Genomic DNA, 25706 nt, shown 5'->3' with positions numbered 1-25706 from the left:
CAAATCCCAGCATGAAATTTGATTGTACTATCCAGACCTAATAGTGTGGACCCTCATGTTACAGTGCAGCAAAACAGATTGATGCAACTCTTTTACCAATAAAGTGGTAGTCTTTTGCATTCCATTTTGTTGACTAACTAAAGTAATGTTTACAGTGCATATGAACCAAAGCAGCTGTGTGTACTGGTACTTAAAAACAGTCATGTTTGTGTTTTTTTTCTGCCTTCATATCAGGATGTTCAGGAAGCAGATGATAATCATTAACTGATGACATTAGAAAAAAAATTACATTTGCTCCAGGTGAGGCTTGAACTCACAACCTCAGCATTGCTCAACAGATACTGTCTTATAAGTCCTGCGCACAGACCGATTGCGCCACAGGAGTACATGGTCAAAGCGCATTATTTTTAGTTGAGTGATTTTAGCATCGAGTTGACTAAGTAAATTAACTTGGTTTATTAATTTTAAATTAGTTACTTTTTAAATCCACTAAACTACTGCACCCAATACTAAAGTACCTAATAAAAGTAATATTCTAATCATAAGGTAATCAATTATATTGTGCATTTGTGTTATTGCCCAGTTTTATGTATCCATAGGTGTATATTGCAATGAATTCATGCCATTGTTGTACAGTTCAATATTATCAAAATTGTAAAATAATTCCTGTTTATTTATCTTAAATAATATTTGGTATAGATATATGTAACTTTAATGTTGCATATCGAAAATATACACTATATTACCAAAAAGTGCAGTATCTTTAATTAAAAATAAGTTAAATCTCACTTGTGCTCTATATTTAAAGGTAAACATTGTTTTTTTGGTCTGTAGCACCTAAATTGTCAGTAAAGTCAGTGTCCAAAGAAATATAAAAAGCAGAAAATTACCCTTTTGATGACAAGGATGAAAGGACTTCAAGAAACCCATCAGCAATTGCAATAGACATTGTTATTTTGTAGCCACTCTGATATTAAATTGCAATTAAAACTTAATAGGTATGTTTTGGTATATATGGATTTTCTGCAATACCATTAAGACAGTCACCTGCATTGAAAAAAAGCATAACTTCTAGAATGAGTATGAGCAACAAAGGAACATGCATCCTAGATGGGACTTGAAGCCACTGTCCCAGGTGATAGTAAACTTTTCAGGAAACTAATCCACAATGTCATTAGGATAAATGTCTGCTTTTAGATACTGGGCCATAATTTTGCAAGCTGAACAATTCCAGATTGTTAAGAAGATTAAAGTTTCTGGTGGAGCCATTTGTGCAGTATGAAGCAAGAATGAAAGGAACATCTCCAATATTATTTTAATGAAATAAAGCCTATCACCCCAGATGGGACTTGAACCCACAATCCATTAGGCCACTGGGGCTTAGTAACATCTTTGAGTGAAACTGATTTTTTCATTAGTATAATCATTAATTGTTGCGATATAGGAAAGCCGTTTATTTGTGTTCTTTGCTTTACAAATCCCAGCATGAAATGTGATTGTACTATCCAGACCTAATAGTGTGGACCCTCATGTTACATTGCAGCAAAACAGATTGATGCAACTCTTTTACCAATAAAGAGGTAGTCTTTTGCATTCCATTTTGTTGACTAACTAAAGTAATGTTTACAGTGCATATGAACCAAAGCAGCTGTGTGTACTGGTACTTAAAAACAGTCATGTTTGTGTTTTTTTTCTGCCTTCATATCAGGATGTTCAGGAAGCAGATGATAATCATTAACTGATGACATTAGAAAAAAAATTACATTTGCTCCAGGTGAGGCTTGAACTCACAACCTCAGCATTGCTCAACAGATACTGTCTTATAAGTCCTGCACACAGACCGATTGCGCCACAGGAGCACATGGTCAAAGCGCATTATTTTTAGTTGAGTGATTTTAGCATCGAGTTGACTAAGTAAATTAACTTGGTTTATTAATTTTAAATTAGTTACTTTTTAAATCCACTAAACTACTGCAATAAAACTACTAGTTTTCTGAAAAGTTTACTATCACCTGGGACAGTGGCTTCAAGTCCCATCTAGGATGCATGTTCCTTTGTTGCTCATTCTCATTCTAGAAGTTATGCTTTTTTTCAATTCAGGTGACTGTCTTAATGGTATTGCAGAAAATCCATATATAACAAAACATACCTATTAAGTTTTAATTGCAATTTAATATCAGAGTGGCTACAAAATAACAATTTCTATTGAAATTGCTGATGGGTTTCTTGAAGTCCTTTCATCCATGTCATCAAAAGGGTAATTTTCTGCCTTTTATATTTCTTTGGACACTGACTTTACTGACAATTTAGGTGCTTCAGACCAAAAAAACAATGTTTACATTTAAATATAGAGCACAAGTGAGATTTAACTTATTTTTATTTAAAGATACTGCATTTTTTGGTATTAGAGTGTATATTTTCCCTATGCAACATTAAAGTTACATATATCTATACCAAATATTATTTAAGATAAATAAACAGGAATTATTTTACAATTTTGATAATATTGTACTGTACAACAATGGCATGAATTCATTGCAATATACACCTATGGATACATAAAACTGGGCAATAACACAAATGCACAATATAATTGATTACCTTATGATTAGAATATTACTTTTATTAGGTACTTTAGTATTGGGTGCAGTAGTTTAGTGGATTTAAAAAGTAACTAATTTAAAATTAATAAACCAAGTTAATTTACTTAGTCAACTCGAAGCTAAAATCACTCAACTAAAAATAATGCACTTTGACCATGTGCTCCTGTGGCGCAATCGGTCTGTGCACAGGACTTATAAGACAGTATCTGTTGAGCAATCCTGAGGTTGTGAATTCAAGCCTCACCTGCAGCAAATGTAATTTTTTTTCTAATGTTATCAGTTAATGATTATCATCTGCTTCCTGAACATCCTGATATGAAGGCAGAAAAAAAACACAAACATGACTGTTTTTAAGTACCAGTACACACAGCTGCTTTGGTTCATATGCACTTTAAACATTACTTTAGTTAGTTAACAAAATGGAATTCAAAAGACTACCACTTTATTGGTAAAAGAGTTGCATCAATCTGTTTTGCTGCACTGTAACATGAGGGTCCACACTATTAGGTCTGGATAGTACAATCAAATTTCATGCTGGGATTTGTAAAGCAAAGAACACAAATAAACGGCTTTCCTATATCGCAACAATTAATGATTATACTAATGAAAAAATCAGTTTCACTCAAAGATGTTACTAAGCCCCAGTGGCCTAATGGATTGTGGTTTCAAGTCCCATCTGGGGTGATAGGCTTTATTTCATTAAAATAATATTGGAGATGTTCCTTTCATTCTTGCTTCATACTGCACAAATGGCTCCACCAGAAACTTTAATCTGCTTAACAATCTGGAATTGTTCAGCTTGCAAAATTATGGCCCAGTATCTAAAAGCAGACATTTATCCTAATGACATTGTGGATTAGTTTCCTGAAAAGTTTACTATCACCTGGGACAGTGGCTTCAAGTCCCATCTAGGATGCATGTTCCTTTGTTGCTCATACTCATTCTAGAAGTTATGCTTTTTTTCAATGCAGGTGACTGTCTTAATGGTATTGCAGAAAATCCATATATACCAAAACATACCTATTAAGTTTTAATTGCAATTTAATATCAGAGTGGCTACAAAATAACAATGTCTATTGCAATTGCTGATGGGTTTGTGTTATTGCCCAGTTTTATGTATCCATAGGTGTATATTGCAATGAATTCATGCCACTGTTGTACAGTTCAATATTATCAAAATTGTAAAATAATTACTGTTTATTTATCTTAAATAATATTTGGTATAGATATATGTAACTTTAATGTTGCATATCGAAAATATACACTATATTACCAAAAAGTGCAGTATCTTTAATTAAAAATAAGTTAAATCTCACTTGTGCTCTATATTTAAAGGTAAACATTGTTTTTTTGGTCTGTAGCACCTAAATTGTCAGTAAAGTCAGTGTCCAAAGAAATATAAAAAGCAGAAAATTACCCTTTTGATGACAAGGATGAAAGGACTTCAAGAAACCCATCAGCAATTGCAATAGACATTGTTATTTTGTAGCCAGTCTGATATTAAATTGCAATTAAAACTTAATAGGTATGTTTTGGTATATATGGATTTTCTGCAATACCATTAAGACAGTCACCTGCATTGAAAAAAAGCATAACTTCTAGAATGAGTATGAGCAACAAAGGAATATGCATCCTAGATGGGACTTGAAGCCACTGTCCCAGGTGATAGTAAACTTTTCAGGAAACTAATCCACAATGTCATTAGGATAAATGTCTGCTTTTAGATACTGGGCCATAATTTTGCAAGCTGAACAATTCCAGATTGTTAAGCAGATTAAAGTTTCTGGTGGAGCCATTTGTGCAGTATGAAGCAAGAATGAAAGGAACATCTCCAATATTATTTTAATGAAATAAAGCCTATCACCCCAGAAGGGACTTGAAACCACAATCCATTAGGCCACTGGGGCTTAGTAACATCTTTGAGTGAAACTGATTTTTTCATTAGTATAATCATTAATTGTTGCGATATAGGAAAGCCGTTTATTTGTGTTCTTTGCTTTACAAATCCCAGCATGAAATGTGATTGTACTATCCAGACCTAATAGTGTGGACCCTCATGTTACATTGCAGCAAAACAGATTGATGCAACTCTTTTACCAATAAAGAGGTAGTCTTTTGCATTCCATTTTGTTGACTAACTAAAGTAATGTTTACAGTGCATATGAACCAAAGCAGCTGTGTGTACTGGTACTTAAAAACAGTCATGTTTGTGTTTTTTTTCTGCCTTCATATCAGGATGTTCAGGAAGCAGATGATAATCATTAACTGATGACATTAGAAAAAAAATTACATTTGCTCCAGGTGAGGCTTGAACTCACAACCTCAGCATTGCTCAACAGATACTGTCTTATAAGTCCTGCGCACAGACCGATTGCGCCACAGGAGCACATGGTCAAAGTGCATTATTTTTAGTTGAGTGATTTTAGCATCGAGTTGACTAAGTAAATTAACTTGGTTTATTAATTTTAAATTAGTTACTTTTTAAATCCACTAAACTACTGCACCCAATACTAAAGTACCTAATAAAAGTAATATTCTAATCATAAGGTAATCAATTATATTGTGCATTTGTGTTATTGCCCAGTTTTATGTATCCATAGGTGTATATTGCAATGAATTCATGCCATTGTTGTACAGTTCAATATTATCAAAATTGTAAAATAATTCCTGTTTATTTATCTTAAATAATATTTGGTATAGATATATGTAACTTTAATGTTGCATATCGAAAATATACACTATATTACCAAAAAGTGCAGTATCTTTAATTAAAAATAAGTTAAATCTCACTTGTGCTCTATATTTAAAGGTAAACATTGTTTTTTTGGTCTGTAGCACCTAAATTGTCAGTAAAGTCAGTGTCCAAAGAAATATAAAAAGCAGAAAATTACCCTTTTGATGACAAGGATGAAAGGACTTCAAGAAACCCATCAGCAATTGCAATAGACATTGTTATTTTGTAGCCAGTCTGATATTAAATTGCAATTAAAACTTAATAGGTATGTTTTGGTATATATGGATTTTCTGCAATACCATTAAGACAGTCACCTGCATTGAAAAAAAGCATAACTTCTAGAATGAGTATGAGCAACAAAGGAATATGCATCCTAGATGGGACTTGAAGCCACTGTCCCAGGTGATAGTAAACTTTTCAGGAAACTAATCCACAATGTCATTAGGATAAATGTCTGCTTTTAGATACTGGGCCATAATTTTGCAAGCTGAACAATTCCAGATTGTTAAGCAGATTAAAGTTTCTGGTGGAGCCATTTGTGCAGTATGAAGCAAGAATGAAAGGAACATCTCCAATATTATTTTAATGAAATAAAGCCTATCACCCCAGAAGGGACTTGAAACCACAATCCATTAGGCCACTGGGGCTTAGTAACATCTTTGAGTGAAACTGATTTTTTCATTAGTATAATCATTAATTGTTGCGATATAGGAAAGCCGTTTATTTGTGTTCTTTGCTTTACAAATCCCAGCATGAAATGTGATTGTACTATCCAGACCTAATAGTGTGGACCCTCATGTTACATTGCAGCAAAACAGATTGATGCAACTCTTTTACCAATAAAGAGGTAGTCTTTTGCATTCCATTTTGTTGACTAACTAAAGTAATGTTTACAGTGCATATGAACCAAAGCAGCTGTGTGTACTGGTACTTAAAAACAGTCATGTTTGTGTTTTTTTTCTGCCTTCATATCAGGATGTTCAGGAAGCAGATGATAATCATTAACTGATGACATTAGAAAAAAAATTACATTTGCTCCAGGTGAGGCTTGAACTCACAACCTCAGCATTGCTCAACAGATACTGTCTTATAAGTCCTGCGCACAGACCGATTGCGCCACAGGAGCACATGGTCAAAGTGCATTATTTTTAGTTGAGTGATTTTAGCATCGAGTTGACTAAGTAAATTAACTTGGTTTATTAATTTTAAATTAGTTACTTTTTAAATCCACTAAACTACTGCACCCAATACTAAAGTACCTAATAAAAGTAATATTCTAATCATAAGGTAATCAATTATATTGTGCATTTGTGTTATTGCCCAGTTTTATGTATCCATAGGTGTATATTGCAATGAATTCATGCCATTGTTGTACAGTTCAATATTATCAAAATTGTAAAATAATTCCTGTTTATTTATCTTAAATAATATTTGGTATAGATATATGTAACTTTAATGTTGCATAGGTGAAATATACACTATACTACCAAAAATGCAGTATCTTTAAATAAAAATAAGTTAAATCTCACTTGTGCTCTATATTTAAAGGTAAACATTGTTTTTTTGGTCTGTAGCACCTAAATTGTCAGTAAAGTCAGTGTCCAAAGAAATATAAAAAGCAGAAAATTACCCTTTTGATGACAAGGATGAAAGGACTTCAAGAAACCCATCAGCAATTGCAATAGACATTGTTATTTTGTAGCCACTCTGATATTAAATTGCAATTAAAACTTAATAGGTATGTTTTGGTATATATGGATTTTCTGCAATACCATTAAGACAGTCACCTGCATTGAAAAAAAGCATAACTTCTAGAATGAGTATGAGCAACAAAGGGACATGCATCCTAGATGGGACTTGAAGCCACTGTCCAAGGTGATAGTAAACTTTTCAGGAAATTAATCCACAATGTCATTAGGATAAATGTCTGCTTTTAGATACTGGGCCATAATTTTGCAAGCTGAACAGTTCCAGATTGTTAAGCAGATTAAAGTTTCTGGTGGAGCCATTTGTGCAGTATGAAGCAAGAATAAAAGGAACATCTCCAAAATTATTTTAATGAAATAAACCTATCTCCCCAGATGGGACTTGAACCCACAATCCCTGGCTTAGGAGGCCAGTGTCTTATCCATTAGGCCACTGGGGCTTAGTAACATCTTTAAGTGAAACTGATTTTTTCATTAGTATAATCATTAATTGTTGCGATATAGGAAAGCCGTTTATTTGTGTTCTTTGCTTTACAAATCCCAGCATGAAATTTGATTGTACTATCCAGACCTAATAGTGTAGACCCTCATGTTACAGTGCAGCAAAACAGATTGATGCAACTCTTTTACCAATAAAGAGGTAGTCTTTTGCATTCCATTTTGTTGACTAACTAAAGTAATGTTTACAGTGCATATGAACCAAAGCAGCTGTGTGTACTGGTACTTAAAAACAGTCATGTTTGTGTTTTTTTTCTGCCTTCATATCAGGATGTTCAGGAAGCAGATGATAATCATTAACTGATGACATTAGAAAAAATATTACATTTGCTCCAGGTGAGGCTTGAACTCACAACCTCAGCATTGCTCAACAGATACTGTCTTATAAGTCCTGTGCACAGACCGATTGCGCCACAGGAGCACATGGCCAAAGCGCATTATTTTTAGTTGAGTGATTTTAGCTTCGAGTTGACTAAGTAAATTAACTTGGTTTATTAATTTTAAATTAGTTACTTTTTAAATCCACTAAACTACTGCACCCAATACTAAAGTACCTAATAAAAGTAATATTCTAATCATAAGGTAATCAATTATATTGTGCATTTGTGTTATTGCCCAGTTTTATGTATCCATAGGTGTATATTGCAATGAATTCATGCCATTGTTGTACAGTTCAATATTATCAAAATTGTAAAATAATTCCTGTTTATTTATCTTAAATAATATTTGGTATAGATATATGTAACTTTAATGTTGCATAGGGAAAATATACACTATACTACCAAAAATGCAGTATCTTTAAATAAAAATAAGTTAAATCTCACTTGTGCTCTATATTTAAAGGTAAACATTGTTTTTTTGGTCTGAAGCACCTAAATTGTCAGTAAAGTCAGTGTCCAAAGAAATATAAATGGCAGATAATTACCCTTTTGATGACATTGATGAAAGGACTTCAAGAAACCCATCAGCAATTGCAATAGACATTGTTATTTTGTAGCCACTCTGATATTAAATTGCAATTAAAACTTAATAGGTATGTTTTGGTATATATGGATTTTCTGCAATACCATTAAGACAGTCACCTGCATTGAAAAAAAGCATAACTTCTAGAATGAGTATGAGCAACAAAGGGACATGCATCCTAGATGGGACTTGAAGCCACTGTCCCAGGGGATAGTAAACTTTTCAGGAAACTAATCCACAATTTCATTAGGATAAATATCTGCTTTTAGATACTGGGCCATAATTTTGCAAGCTGAACAGTTCCAGATTGTTAAGCAGATTAAAGTTTCTGGTGGAGCCATTTGTGCAGTATGAAGCAAGAATAAAAGGAACATCTCCAAAATTATTTTAATGAAATAAACCTTTCTCCCCAGATGGGACTTGAACCCACAATCCCTGGCTTAGGAGGCCAGTGTGTTATCCATTAGGCAACTGGGGCTTAGTAACATCTTTGAGTGAAACTAATTTTTTCATTAGTATAATCATTAATTGTTGCGATATAGGAAAGCCGTTTATTTGTGTTCTTTGCTTTACAAATCCCAGCATGAAATTTGATTGTACTATCCAGACCTAATAGTGTGGACCCTCATGTTACAGTGCAGCAAAACAGATTGATGCAACTCTTTTACCAATAAAGAGGTAGTCTTTTGCATTCCATTTTGTTGACTAACTAAAGTAATGTTTACAGTGCATATGAACCAAAGCAGCTGTGTGTACTGGTACTTAAAAACAGTCATGTTTGTGTTTTTTTTCTGCCTTCATATCAGGATGTTCAGGAAGCAGATGATAATCATTAACTGATGACATTAGAAAAAAAATTACATTTGCTCCAGGTGAGGCTTGAACTCACAACCTCAGCATTGCTCAACAGATACTGTCTTATAAGTACCGCGCACAGACCGATTGCGCCACAGGAGCACATGGACAAAGCACTTTATTTTTAGTTGAGTGATTTTAGCATCGAGTTGACTAAGTATATTAACTTGGTTTATTAATTTTAAATTAGTTACTTTTTAAATCCACTAAACTACTGCACCCAATACTAAAGTACCTAATAAAAGTAATATTCTAATCATAAGGTAATCAATTATATTGTGCATTTGTGTTATTGCCCAGTTTTATGTATCCATAGGTGTATATTGCAATGAATTCATGCCATTGTTGTACAGTTCAATATTATCAAAATTGTAAAATAATTCCTGTTTATTTATCTTAAATAATATTTGGTATAGATATATGTAACTTTAATGTTGCATAGGGAAAATATACACTATACTACCAAAAATGCAGTATCTTTAAATAAAAATAAGTTAAATCTCACTTGTGCTCTATATTTAAAGGTAAACATTGTTTTTTTGGTCTGTAGCACCTAAATTGTCAGTAAAGTCAGTGTCCAAAGAAATATAAAAAGCAGAAAATTACCCTTTTGATGACAAGGATGATAGGACTTCAAGAAACCCATCAGCAATTGCAATAGACATTGTTATTTTGTAGCCACTCTGATATTAAATTGCAATTAAAACTTAATAGGTATGTTTTGGTATATATGGATTTTCTGCAATACCATTAAGACAGTCACCTGCATTGAAAAAAAGCATAACTTCTAGAATGAGTATGAGCAACAAAGGGACATGCATCCTAGATGGGACTTGAAGCCACTGTCCCAGGGGATAGTAAACTTTTCAGGAAACTAATCCACAATGTCATTAGGATAAATATCTGCTTTTAGATACTGGGCCATAATTTTGCAAGCTGAACAGTTCCAGATTGTTAAGCAGATTAAAGTTTCTGGTGGAGCCATTTGTGCAGTATGAAGCAAGAATAAAAGGAACATCTCCAAAATTATTTTAATGAAATAAACCTTTCTCCCCAGATGGGACTTGAACCCACAATCCCTGGCTTAGGAGGCCAGTGTCTTATCCATTAGGCAACTGGGGCTTAGTAACATCTTTGAGTGAAACTAATTTTTTCATTAGTATAATCATTAATTGTTGCGATATAGGAAAGCCGTTTATTTGTGTTCTTTGCTTTACAAATCCCAGCATGAAATTTGATTGTACTATCCAGACCTAATAGTGTGGACCCTCATGTTACAGTGCAGCAAAACAGATTGATGCAACTCTTTTACCAATAAAGAGGTAGTCTTTTGCATTCCATTTTGTTGACTAACTAAAGTAATGTTTACAGTGCATATGAACCAAAGCAGCTGTGTGTACTGGTACTTAAAAACAGTCATGTTTGTGTTTTTTTTCTGCCTTCATATCAGGATGTTCAGGAAGCAGATGATAATCATTAACTGATGACATTAGAAAAAAAATTACATTTGCTCCAGGTGAGGCTTGAACTCACAACCTCAGCATTGCTCAACAGATACTGTCTTATAAGTCCTGTGCACAGACCGATTGCGCCACAGGAGCACATGGTCAAAGCGCATTATTTTTAGTTGAGTGATTTTAGCTTCGAGTTGACTAAGTAAATTAACTTGGTTTATTAATTTTAAATTAGTTACTTTTTAAATCCACTAAACTACTGCACCCAATACTAAAGTACCTAATAAAAGTAATATTCTAATCATAAGGTAATCAATTATATTGTGCATTTGTGTTATTGCCCAATTTTATGTATCCATAGGTGTATATTGCAATGAATTCATGCCACTGTTGTACAGTTCAATATTATCAAAATTGTAAAATAATTCCTGTTTATTTATCTTAAATAATATTTGGTATAGATATATGTAACTTTAATGTTGCATAGGGAAAATATACAGTATACTACCAAAAATGCAGTATCTCTAAATAAAAATAAGTTAAATCTCACTTGTGCTCTATATTTAAAGGTAAACATTGTTTTTTTGGTCTGTAGCACCTAAATTGTCAGTAAAGTCAGTGTCCAAAGAAATATAAAAAGCAGAAAATTACCCTTTTGATGACAAGGATGAAAGGACTTCAAGAAACCCATCAGCAATTGCAATAGACATTGTTATTTTGTAGCCACTCTGATATTAAATTGCAATTAAAACTTTATAGGTATGTTTTGTTATATATGGATTTTCTGCAATACCATTAAGACAGTCACCTGAATTGAAAAAAAGCATAACTTCTAGAATGAGAATGAGCAACAAAGGAACATGCATCCTAGATGGGACTTGAAGCCACTGTCCCAGGTGATAGTAAACTTTTCAGAAAACTAATCCACAATGTCATTAGGATAAATGTCTGCTTTTAGATAATGGGCCATATTTTTGCAAGCTGAACAGTTCCGGATTGATAAGCAGATAAAAGTTTCTGGTGGAGCCATTTGTGCAGTATGAAGCAAGAATAAAAGGAACATCTCCAAAATTATTTTAATGAAATAAAGCCTATCACCCCAGACAGGACTTGAACCCACAATCCCTGGCTTAGGAGGCCAGTGTCTTATCCTTTAGGCCACTGGGGCTTAGTAACATCTTTGAGTGAAACTGATTTTTTCATTAGTATAATCATTGTTGCGATATAGGAAAGCCATTTATTTGTGTTCTTTGCTTTACAAATCCCAGCATGAAATTTGATTGTACTATCCAGACCTAATAGTGTAGACCCTCATGTTACAGTGCAGCAAAACAGATTGATGCAACTCTTTTACCAATAAAGAGGTAGTCTTTTGCATTCCATTTTGTTGACTAACTAAAGTAATGTTTACAGTGCATATGAACCAAAGCAGCTGTGTGTACTGGTACTTAAAAACAGTCATGTTTGTGTTTTTTTTCTGCCTTCATATCAGGATGTTCAGGAAGCAGATGATAATCATTAACTGATGACATTAGAAAAAAAATTACATTTGCTCCAGGTGAGGCTTGAACTCACAACCTCAGCATTGCTCAACAGATACTGTCTTATAAGTCCTGTGCACAGACCGATTGCACCACAGGAGCACATGGTCAAAGCGCATTATTTTTAGTTGAGTGATTTTAGCTTCGAGTTGACTAAGTAAATTAACTTGGTTTATTAATTTTAAATTAGTTACTTTTTAAATCCACTAAACTACTGCACCCAATACTAAAGTACCTAATAAAAGTAATATTCTAATCATAAGGTAATCAATTATATTGTGCATTTGTGTTATTGCCCAGTTTTATGTATCCATAGGTGTATATTGCAATGAATTCATGCCATTGTTGTACAGTTCAATATTATCAAAATTGTAAAATAATTCCTGTTTATTTATCTTAAATAATATTTGGTATAGATATATGTAACTTTAATGTTGCATAGGGAAAATATACACTATACTACCAAAAATGCAGTATCTTTAAATAAAAATAAGTTAAATCTCACTTGTGCTCTATATTTAAAGGTAAACATTGTTTTTTTGGTCTGAAGCACCTAAATTGTCAGTAAAGTCAGTGTCCAAAGAAATATAAATGGCAGATAATTACCCTTTTGATGACATTGATGAAAGGACTTCAAGAAACCCATCAGCAATTGCAATAGAAATTGTTATTTTGTAGCCACTCTGATATTAAATTGCAATTAAAACTTAATAGGTATGTTTTGTTATATATGGATTTTCTGCAATACCATTAAGACAGTCACCTGAATTGAAAAAAAGCATAACTTCTAGAATGAGAATGAGCAACAAAGGAACATGCATCCTAGATGGGACTTGAAGCCACTGTCCCAGGTGATAGTAAACTTTTCAGAAAACTAATCCACAATGTCATTAGGATAAATGTCTGCTTTTAGATACTGGGCCATAATTTTGCAAGCTGAACAGTTCCGGATTGATAAGCAGATAAAAGTTTCTGGTGGAGCCATTTGTGCAGTATGAAGCAAGAATAAAAGGAACATCTCCAAAATTATTTTAATGAAATAAAGCCTATCACCCCAGACGGGACTTGAACCCACAATCCCTAGCTTAGGAGGCCAGTGCCTTATCCATTAGGCCACTGGGGCTTAGTAACATCTTTGAGTGAAACTGATTTTTTCATTAGTATAATCATTGTTGCGATATAGGAAAGCCATTTATTTGTGTTCTTTGCTTTACAAATCCCAGCATGAAATTTGATTGTACTATCCAGACCTAATAGTGTAGACCCTCATGTTACAGTGCAGCAAAACAGATTGATGCAACTCTTTTACCAATAAAGAGGTAGTCTTTTGCATTCCATTTTGTTGACTAACTAAAGTAATGTTTACAGTGCATATGAACCAAAGCAGCTGTGTGTACTGGTACTTAAAAACAGTCATGTTTGTGTTTTTTTTCTGCCTTCATATCAGGATGTTCAGGAAGCAGATGATAATCATTAACTGATGACATTAGAAAAAAAATTACATTTGCTCCAGGTGAGGCTTGAACTCACAACCTCAGCATTGCTCAACAGATACTGTCTTATAAGTACCGCGCACAGACCGATTGCGCCACAGGAGCACATGGACAAAGCACTTTATTTTTAGTTGAGTGATTTTAGCATCGAGTTGACTAAGTATATTAACTTGGTTTATTAATTTTAAATTAGTTACTTTTTAAATCCACTAAACTACTGCACCCAATACTAAAGTACCTAATAAAAGTAATATTCTAATCATAAGGTAATCAATTATATTGTGCATTTGTGTTATTGCCCAGTTTTATGTATCCATAGGTGTATATTGCAATGAATTCATGCCATTGTTGTACAGTTCAATATTATCAAAATTGTAAAATAATTCCTGTTTATTTATCTTAAATAATATTTGGTATAGATATATGTAACTTTAATGTTGCATAGGGAAAATATACACTATACTACCAAAAATGCAGTATCTTTAAATAAAAATAAGTTAAATCTCACTTGTGCTCTATATTTAAAGGTAAACATTGTTTTTTTGGTCTGTAGCACCTAAATTGTCAGTAAAGTCAGTGTCCAAAGAAATATAAAAAGCAGAAAATTACCCTTTTGATGACAAGGATGATAGGACTTCAAGAAACCCATCAGCAATTGCAATAGACATTGTTATTTTGTAGCCACTCTGATATTAAATTGCAATTAAAACTTAATAGGTATGTTTTGGTATATATGGATTTTCTGCAATACCATTAAGACAGTCACCTGCATTGAAAAAAAGCATAACTTCTAGAATGAGTATGAGCAACAAAGGGACATGCATCCTAGATGGGACTTGAAGCCACTGTCCCAGGGGATAGTAAACTTTTCAGGAAACTAATCCACAATGTCATTAGGATAAATATCTGCTTTTAGATACTGGGCCATAATTTTGCAAGATGAACAGTTCCAGATTGTTAAGCAGATTAAAGTTTCTGGTGGAGCCATTTGTGCAGTATGAAGCAAGAATAAAAGGAATATCTCCAAAATTATTTTAATGAAATAAACCTTTCTCCCCAGATGGGACTTGAACCCACAATCCCTGGCTTAGGAGGCCAGTGTCTTATCCATTAGGCAACTGGGGCTTAGTAACATCTTTGAGTGAAACCAATTTTTTCATTAGTATAATCATTAATTGTTGCGATATAGGAAAGCCGTTTATTTGTGTTCTTTGCTTTACAAATCCCAGCATGAAATTTGATTGTACTATCCAGACCTAATAGTGTGGACCCTCATGTTACAGTGCAGCAAAACAGATTGATGCAACTCTTTTACCAATAAAGAGGTAGTCTTTTGCATTCCATTTTGTTGACTAACTAAAGTAATGTTTACAGTGCATATGAACCAAAGCAGCTGTGTGTACTGGTACTTAAAAACAGTCATGTTTGTGTTTTTTTTCTGCCTTCATATCAGGATGTTCAGGAAGCAGATGATAATCATTAACTGATGACATTAGAAAAAAAATTACATTTGCTCCAGGTGAGGCTTGAACTCACAACCTCAGCATTGCTCAACAGATACTGTCTTATAAGTCCTGTGCACAGACCGATTGCGCCACAGGAGCACATGGTCAAAGCGCATTATTTTTAGTTGAGTGATTTTAGCTTCGAGTTGACTAAGTAAATTAACTTGGTTTATTAATTTTAAATTAGTTACTTTTTAAATCCACTAAACTACTGCACCCAATACTAAAGTACCTAATAAAAGTAATATTCTAATCATAAGGTAATCAATTATATTGTGCATTTGTGTTATTGCCCAGTTTTATGTATCCATAGGTGTATATTGCAATGAATTCATGCCATTGTTGTACAGTTCAATATTATCAAAATTGTAAAATAATTCCTGTTTATTTATCTTAAATAATATTTGGTATAGATATATGTAACTTTAATGTTGCATAGGGAAAATATACACTATACTACCAAAAATGCAGTATCTTTAAATAAAAATAAGTTAAATCTCACTTGTGCTCTATATTTAAAGGTAAACATTGTTTTTTTGGTCTGTAGCACCTAAATTGTCAGTAAAGTCAGTGTCCAAAGAAATATAAAAAGCAGAAAATTACCCTTTTGATGACAAGGATGATAGGACTTCAAGAAACCCATCAGCAATTGCAATAGACATTGTTATTTTGTAGCCACTCTGATATTAAATTGCAATTAAAACTTAATAGGTATGTTTTGGTATATATGGATTTTCTGCAATACCATTAAGACAGTCACCTGCATTGAAAAAAAGCATAACTTCTAGAATGAGTATGAGCAACAAAGGGACATGCATCCTAGATGGGACTTGAAGCCACTGTCCCAGGGGATAGTAAACTTTTCAGGAAACTAATCCACAATGTCATTAGGATAAATATCTGCTTTTAGATACTGGGCCATAATTTTGCAAGCTGAACAGTTCCAGATTGTTAAGCAGATTAAAGTTTCTGGTGGAGCCATTTGTGCAGTATGAAGCAAGAATAAAAGGAACATCTCCAAAATTATTTTAATGAAATAAACCTTTCTCCCCAGATGGGACTTGAACCCACAATCCCTGGCTTAGGAGGCCAGTGTCTTATCCATTAGGCAACTGGGGCTTAGTAACATCTTTGAGTGAAACTAATTTTTTCATTAGTATAATCATTAATTGTTGCGATATAGGAAAGCCGTTTATTTGTGTTCTTTGCTTTACAAATCCCAGCATGAAATTTGATTGTACTATCCAGACCTAATAGTGTGGACCCTCATGTTACAGTGCAGCAAAACAGATTGATGCAACTCTTTTACCAATAAAGAGGTAGTCTTTTGCATTCCATTTTGTTGACTAACTAAAGTAATGTTTACAGTGCATATGAACCAAAGCAGCTGTGTGTACTGGTACTTAAAAACAGTCATGTTTGTGTTTTTTTTCTGCCTTCATATCAGGATGTTCAGGAAGCAGATGATAATCATTAACTGATGACATTAGAAAAAAAATTACATTTGCTCCAGGTGAGGCTTGAACTCACAACCTCAGCATTGCTCAACAGATACTGTCTTATAAGTCCTGTGCACAGACCGATTGCGCCACAGGAGCACATGGTCAAAGCGCATTATTTTTAGTTGAGTGATTTTAGCTTCGAGTTGACTAAGTAAATTAACTTGGTTTATTAATTTTAAATTAGTTACTTTTTAAATCCACTAAACTACTGCACCCAATACTAAAGTACCTAATAAAAGTAATATTCTAATCATAAGGTAATCAATTATATTGTGCATTTGTGTTATTGCCCAATTTTATGTATCCATAGGTGTATATTGCAATGAATTCATGCCACTGTTGTACAGTTCAATATTATCAAAATTGTAAAATAATTCCTGTTTATTTATCTTAAATAATATTTGGTATAGATATATGTAACTTTAATGTTGCATAGGGAAAATATACAGTATACTACCAAAAATGCAGTATCTCTAAATAAAAATAAGTTAAATCTCACTTGTGCTCTATATTTAAAGGTAAACATTGTTTGTTTGGTCTGTAGCACCTAAATTGTCAGTAAAGTCAGTGTCCAAAGAAATATAAAAAGCAGAAAATTACCCTTTTGATGACAAGGATGAAAGGACTTCAAGAAACCCATCAGCAATTGCAATAGACATTGTTATTTTGTAGCCACTCTGATATTAAATTGCAATTAAAACTTTATAGGTATGTTTTGTTATATATGGATTTTCTGCAATACCATTAAGACAGTCACCTGAATTGAAAAAAAGCATAACTTCTAGAATGAGAATGAGCAACAAAGGAACATGCATCCTAGATGGGACTTGAAGCCACTGTCCCAGGTGATAGTAAACTTTTCAGAAAACTAATCCACAATGTCATTAGGATAAATGTCTGCTTTTAGATAATGGGCCATATTTTTGCAAGCTGAACAGTTCCGGATTGATAAGCAGATAAAAGTTTCTGGTGGAGCCATTTGTGCAGTATGAAGCAAGAATAAAAGGAACATCTCCAAAATTATTTTAATGAAATAAAGCCTATCACCCAAGACGGGACTTGAACCCACAATCCCTGGCTTAGGAGGCCAGTGTCTTATCCTTTAGGCCACTGGGGCTTAGTAACATCTTTGAGTGAAACTGATTTTTTCATTAGTATAATCATTGTTGCGATATAGGAAAGCCATTTATTTGTGTTCTTTGCTTTACAAATCCCAGCATGAAATTTGATTGTACTATCCAGACCTAATAGTGTAGACCCTCATGTTACAGTGCAGCAAAACAGATTGATGCAACTCTTTTACCAATAAAGAGGTAGTCTTTTGCATTCCATTTTGTTGACTAACTAAAGTAATGTTTACAGTGCATATGAACCAAAGCAGCTGTGTGTACTGGTACTTAAAAACAGTCATGTTTGTGTTTTTTTTCTGCCTTCATATCAGGATGTTCAGGAAGCAGATGATAATCATTAACTGATGACATTAGAAAAAAAATTACATTTGCTCCAGGTGAGGCTTGAACTCACAACCTCAGCATTGCTCAACAGATACTGTCTTATAAGTCCTGTGCACAGACCGATTGCACCACAGGAGCACATGGCCAAAGCGCATTATTTTTAGTTGAGTGATTTTAGCTTCGAGTTGACTAAGTAAATTAACTTGGTTTATTAATTTTAAATTAGTTACTTTTTAAATCCACTAAACTACTGCACCCAATACTAAAGTACCTAATAAAAGTAATATTCTAATCATAAGGTAATCAATTATATTGTGCATTTGTGTTATTGCCCAGTTTTATGTATCCATAGGTGTATATTGCAATGAATTCATGCCATTGTTGTACAGTTCAATATTATCAAAATTGTAAAATAATTCCTGTTTATTTATCTTAAATAATATTTGGTATAGATATATGTAACTTTAATGTTGCATAGGGAAAATATACACTATACTACCAAAAATGCAGTATCTTTAAATAAAAATAAGTTAAATCTCACTTGTGCTCTATATTTAAAGGTAAACATTGTTTTTTTGGTCTGAAGCACCTAAATTGTCAGTAAAGTCAGTGTCCAAAGAAATATAAATGGCAGATAATTACCCTTTTGATGACATTGATGAAAGGACTTCAAGAAACCCATCAGCAATTGCAATAGAAATTGTTATTTTGTAGCCACTCTGATATTAAATTGCAATTAAAACTTAATAGGTATGTTTTGTTATATATGGATTTTCTGCAATACCATTAAGACAGTCACCTGAATTGAAAAAAAGCATAACTTCTAGAATGAGAATGAGCAACAAAGGAACATGCATCCTAGATGGGACTTGAAGCCACTGTCCCAGGTGATAGTAAACTTTTCAGAAAACTAATCCACAATGTCATTAGGATAAATGTCTGCTTTTAGATACTGGGCCATAATTTTGCAAGCTGAACAGTTCCGGATTGATAAGCAGATAAAAGTTTCTGGTGGAGCCATTTGTGCAGTATGAAGCAAGAATAAAAGGAACATCTCCAAAATTATTTTAATGAAATAAAGCCTATCACCCCAGACGGGACTTGAACCCACAATCCCTAGCTTAGGAGGCCAGTGCCTTATCCATTAGGCCACTGGGGCTTAGTAACATCTTTGAGTGAAACTGATTTTTTCATTAGTATAATCATTAATTGTTGCGATATAGGAAAGCCATTTATTTGTGTTCTTTGCTTTACAAATCCCAGCATGAAATTTGATTGTACTATCCAGACCTAATAGGGTGGACCCTCATGTTACAGTGCAGCAAAACAGATTGATGCAACTCTTTTACCAATAAAGAGGTAGTCTTTTGCATTCCATTTTGTTGACTAACTAAAGTAATGTTTACAGTGCATATGAACCAAAGCAGCTGTGTGTACTGGTACTTAAAAACAGTCATGTTTGTGTTTTTTTTCTGCCTTCATATCAGGATGTTCAGGAAGCAGATGATAATCATTAACTGATGACATTAGAAAAAAAATTACATTTGCTCCAGGTGAGGCTTGAACTCACAACCTCAGCATTGCTCAACAGATACTGTCTTATAAGTCCTGTGCACAGACCGATTGCGCCACAGGAGCACATGGTCAAAGCGCATTATTTTTAGTTGAGTGATTTTAGCTTCGAGTTGACTAAGTAAATTAACTTGGTTTATTAATTTTAAATTAGTTACTTTTTAAATCCACTAAACTACTGCACCCAATACTAAAGTACCTAATAAAAGTAATATTCTAATCATAAGGTAATCAATTATATTGTGCATTTGTGTTATTGCCCAGTTTTATGTATCCATAGGTGTATATTGCAATGAATTCATGCCATTGTTGTACAGTTCAATATTATCAAAATTGTAAAATAATTCCTGTTTATTTATCTTAAATAATATTTGGTATAGATATATGTAACTTTAATGTTGCATAGGGAAAATATACACTATACTACCAAAAATGCAGTATCTTTAAATAAAAATAAGTTAAATCTCACTTGTGCTCTATATTTAAAGGTAAACATTGTTTTTTTGGTCTGAAGCACCTAAATTGTCAGTAAAGTCAGTGTCCAAAGAAATATAAATGGCAGATAATTACCCTTTTGATGACATTGATGAAAGGACTTCAAGAAACCCATCAGCAATTGCAATAGAAATTGTTATTTTGTAGCCACTCTGATATTAAATTGCAATTAAAACTTAATAGGTATGTTTTGTTATATATGGATTTTCTGCAATACCATTAAGACAGTCACCTGAATTGAAAAAAAGCATAACTTCTAGAATGAGAATGAGCAACAAAGGAACATGCATCCTAGATGGGACTTGAAGCCACTGTCCCAGGTGATAGTAAACTTTTCAGAAAACTAATCCACAATGTCATTAGGATAAATGTCTGCTTTTAGATACTGGGCCATAATTTTGCAAGCTGAACAGTTCCGGATTGATAAGCAGATAAAAGTTTCTGGTGGAGCCATTTGTGCAGTATGAAGCAAGAATAAAAGGAACATCTCCAAAATTATTTTAATGAAATAAAGCCTATCACCCCAGACGGGACTTGAACCCACAATCCCTAGCTTAGGAGGCCAGTGCCTTATCCATTAGGCCACTGGGGCTTAGTAACATCTTTGAGTGAAACTGATTTTTTCATTAGTATAATCATTAATTGTTGCGATATAGGAAAGCCATTTATTTGTGTTCTTTGCTTTACAAATCCCAGCATGAAATTTGATTGTACTATCCAGACCTAATAGGGTGGACCCTCATGTTACAGTGCAGCAAAACAGATTGATGCAACTCTTTTACCAATAAAGAGGTAGTCTTTTGCATTCCATTTTGTTGACTAACTAAAGTAATGTTTACAGTGCATATGAACCAAAGCAGCTGTGTGTACTGGTACTTAAAAACAGTCATGTTTGTGTTTTTTTTCTGCCTTCATATCAGGATGTTCAGGAAGCAGATGATAATCATTAACTGATGACATTAGAAAAAAAATTACATTTGCTCCAGGTGAGGCTTGAACTCACAACCTCAGCATTGCTCAACAGATACTGTCTTATAAGTCCTGTGCACAGACCGATTGCGCCACAGGAGCACATGGTCAAAGCGCATTATTTTTAGTTGAGTGATTTTAGCTTCGAGTTGACTAAGTAAATTAACTTGGTTTATTAATTTTAAATTAGTTACTTTTTAAATCCACTAAACTACTGCACCCAATACTAAAGTACCTAATAAAAGTAATATTCTAATCATAAGGTAATCAATTATATTGTGCATTTGTGTTATTGCCCAGTTTTATGTATCCATAGGTGTATATTGCAATGAATTCATGCCATTGTTGTACAGTTCAATATTATCAAAATTGTAAAATAATTCCTGTTTATTTATCTTAAATAATATTTGGTATAGATATATGTAACTTTAATGTTGCATAGGGAAAATATACACTATACTACCAAAAATGCAGTATCTTTAAATAAAAATAAGTTAAATCTCACTTGTGCTCTATATTTAAAGGTAAACATTGTTTTTTTGGTCTGTAGCACCTAAATTGTCAGTAAAGTCAGTGTCCAAAGAAATATAAAAAGCAGAAAATTACCCTTTTGATGACAAGGATGATAGGACTTCAAGAAACCCATCAGCAATTGCAATAGACATTGTTATTTTGTAGCCACTCTGATATTAAATTGCAATTAAAACTTAATAGGTATGTTTTGGTATATATGGATTTTCTGCAATACCATTAAGACAGTCACCTGCATTGAAAAAAAGCATAACTTCTAGAATGAGTATGAGCAACAAAGGGACATGCATCCTAGATGGGACTTGAAGCCACTGTCCCAGGGGATAGTAAACTTTTCAGGAAACTAATCCACAATGTCATTAGGATAAATATCTGCTTTTAGATACTGGGCCATAATTTTGCAAGCTGAACAGTTCCAGATTGTTAAGCAGATTAAAGTTTCTGGTGGAGCCATTTGTGCAGTATGAAGCAAGAATAAAAGGAATATCTCCAAAATTATTTTAATGAAATAAACCTTTCTCCCCAGATGGGACTTGAACCCACAATCCCTGGCTTAGGAGGCCAGGGTCTTATCCATTAGGCAACTGGGGCTTAGTAACATCTTTGAGTGAAACTAATTTTTTCATTAGTATAATCATTAATTGTTGCGATATAGGAAAGCCGTTTATTTGTGTTCTTTGCTTTACAAATCCCAGCATGAAATTTGATTGTACTATCCAGACCTAATAGTGTGGACCCTCATGTTACAGTGCAGCAAAACAGATTGATGCAACTCTTTTACCAATAAAGAGGTAGTCTTTTGCATTCCATTTTGTTGACTAACTAAAGTAATGTTTACAGTGCATATGAACCAAAGCAGCTGTGTGTACTGGTACTTAAAAACAGTCATGTTTGTGTTTTTTTTTCTGCCTTCATATCAGGATGTTCAGGAAGCAGATGATAATCATTAACTGATGACATTAGAAAAAAAATTACATTTGCTCCAGGTGAGGCTTGAACTCACAACCTCAGCATTGCTCAACAGATACTGTCTTATAAGTCCTGTGCACAGACCGATTGCGCCACAGGAGCACATGGTCAAAGCGCATTATTTTTAGTTGAGTGATTTTAGCTTCGAGTTGACTAAGTAAATTAACTTGGTTTATTAATTTTAAATTAGTTACTTTTTAAATCCACTAAACTACTGCACCCAATACTAAAGTACCTAATAAAAGTAATATTCTAATCATAAGGTAATCAATTATATTGTGCATTTGTGTTATTGCCCAGTTTTATGTATCCATAGGTGTATATTGCAATGAATTCATGCCATTGTTGTACAGTTCAATATTATCAAAATTGTAAAATAATTCCTGTTTATTTATCTTAAATAATATTTGGTATAGATATATGTAACTTTAATGTTGCATAGGGAAAATATACACTATACTACCAAAAATGCAGTATCTTTAAATAAAAATAAGTTAAATCTCACTTGTGCTCTATATTTAAAGGTAAACATTGTTTTTTTGGTCTGTAGCACCTAAATTGTCAGTAAAGTCAGTGTCCAAAGAAATATAAAAAGCAGAAAATTACCCTTTTGATGACAAGGATGATAGGACTTCAAGAAACCCATCAGCAATTGCAATAGACATTGTTATTTTGTAGCCACTCTGATATTAAATTGCAATTAAAACTTAATAGGTATGTTTTGGTATATATGGATTTTCTGCAATACCATTAAGACAGTCACCTGCATTGAAAAAAAGCATAACTTCTAGAATGAGTATGAGCAACAAAGGGACATGCATCCTAGATGGGACTTGAAGCCACTGTCCCAGGGGATAGTAAACTTTTCAGGAAACTAATCCACAATGTCATTAGGATAAATATCTGCTTTTAGATACTGGGCCATAATTTTGCAAGCTGAACAGTTCCAGATTGTTAAGCAGATTAAAGTTTCTGGTGGAGCCATTTGTGCAGTATGAAGCAAGAATAAAAGGAACATCTCCAAAATTATTTTAATGAAATAAACCTTTCTCCCCAGATGGGACTTGAACCCACAATCCCTGGCTTAGGAGGCCAGTGTCTTATCCATTAGGCAACTGGGGCTTAGTAACATCTTTGAGTGAAACTAATTTTTTCATTAGTATAATCATTAATTGTTGCGATATAGGAAAGCCGTTTATTTGTGTTCTTTGCTTTACAAATCCCAGCATGAAATTTGATTGTACTATCCAGACCTAATAGTGTGGACCCTCATGTTACAGTGCAGCAAAACAGATTGATGCAACTCTTTTACCAATAAAGAGGTAGTCTTTTGCATTCCATTTTGTTGACTAACTAAAGTAATGTTTACAGTGCATATGAACCAAAGCAGCTGTGTGTACTGGTACTTAAAAACAGTCATGTTTGTGTTTTTTTTCTGCCTTCATATCAGGATGTTCAGGAAGCAGATGATAATCATTAACTGATGACATTAGAAAAAAAATTACATTTGCTCCAGGTGAGGCTTGAACTCACAACCTCAGCATTGCTCAACAGATACTGTCTTATAAGTCCTGTGCACAGACCGATTGCGCCACAGGAGCACATGGTCAAAGCGCATTATTTTTAGTTGAGTGATTTTAGCTTCGAGTTGACTAAGTAAATTAACTTGGTTTATTAATTTTAAATTAGTTACTTTTTAAATCCACTAAACTACTGCACCCAATACTAAAGTACCTAATAAAAGTAATATTCTAATCATAAGGTAATCAATTATATTGTGCATTTGTGTTATTGCCCAATTTTATGTATCCATAGGTGTATATTGCAATGAATTCATGCCACTGTTGTACAGTTCAATATTATCAAAATTGTAAAATAATTCCTGTTTATTTATCTTAAATAATATTTGGTATAGATATATGTAACTTTAATGTTGCATAGGGAAAATATACAGTATACTACCAAAAATGCAGTATCTCTAAATAAAAATAAGTTAAATCTCACTTGTGCTCTATATTTAAAGGTAAACATTGTTTTTTTGGTCTGTAGCACCTAAATTGTCAGTAAAGTCAGTGTCCAAAGAAATATAAAAAGCAGAAAATTACCCTTTTGATGACAAGGATGAAAGGACTTCAAGAAACCCATCAGCAATTGCAATAGACATTGTTATTTTGTAGCCACTCTGATATTAAATTGCAATTAAAACTTTATAGGTATGTTTTGTTATATATGGATTTTCTGCAATACCATTAAGACAGTCACCTGAATTGAAAAAAAGCATAACTTCTAGAATGAGAATGAGCAACAAAGGAACATGCATCCTAGATGGGACTTGAAGCCACTGTCCCAGGTGATAGTAAACTTTTCAGAAAACTAATCCACAATGTCATTAGGATAAATGTCTGCTTTTAGATAATGGGCCATATTTTTGCAAGCTGAACAGTTCCGGATTGATAAGCAGATAAAAGTTTCTGGTGGAGCCATTTGTGCAGTATGAAGCAAGAATAAAAGGAACATCTCCAAAATTATTTTAATGAAATAAAGCCTATCACCCCAGACGGGACTTGAACCCACAATCCCTGGCTTAGGAGGCCAGTGTCTTATCCTTTAGGCCACTGGGGCTTAGTAACATCTTTGAGTGAAACTGATTTTTTCATTAGTATAATCATTGTTGCGATATAGGAAAGCCATTTATTTGTGTTCTTTGCTTTACAAATCCCAGCATGAAATTTGATTGTACTATCCAGACCTAATAGTGTAGACCCTCATGTTACAGTGCAGCAAAACAGATTGATGCAACTCTTTTACCAATAAAGAGGTAGTCTTTTGCATTCCATTTTGTTGACTAACTAAAGTAATGTT

The 25706-nt window shown here is 33.4% G+C and overlaps 3 non-coding genes across 3 annotated transcripts; all 3 read right to left on the bottom strand.

The window, feature by feature from the left end:
- Window positions 1-13404: 13404 nt before the first annotated feature.
- TRNAR-CCU (transfer RNA arginine (anticodon CCU)) lies at window positions 13405-13477 on the bottom strand. Its single transcript has one exon. It is a non-coding gene; the product is annotated as a tRNA-Arg (tRNA).
- Window positions 13478-19394: 5917 nt separating this feature from the next.
- On the bottom strand, window positions 19395-19467 carry TRNAR-CCU (transfer RNA arginine (anticodon CCU)). Its single transcript has one exon. It is a non-coding gene; the product is annotated as a tRNA-Arg (tRNA).
- A 1427-nt stretch (window positions 19468-20894) lies between these two features.
- On the bottom strand, window positions 20895-20967 carry TRNAR-CCU (transfer RNA arginine (anticodon CCU)). The gene has a single exon. It is a non-coding gene; the product is annotated as a tRNA-Arg (tRNA).
- Between the last annotated feature and the right edge of the window lie 4739 nt (window positions 20968-25706).

This window comes from Taudactylus pleione, unplaced genomic scaffold (assembly GCF_031769625.1).
Source record: "Taudactylus pleione unplaced genomic scaffold, aTauple2 ptg000473l, whole genome shotgun sequence".
Classification (NCBI taxonomy): Eukaryota; Metazoa; Chordata; class Amphibia; order Anura; family Myobatrachidae; genus Taudactylus; species Taudactylus pleione.
Note: the sequence above shows the minus strand (reverse complement) of the source record. Positions and strands in the feature narration are given on the sequence as shown.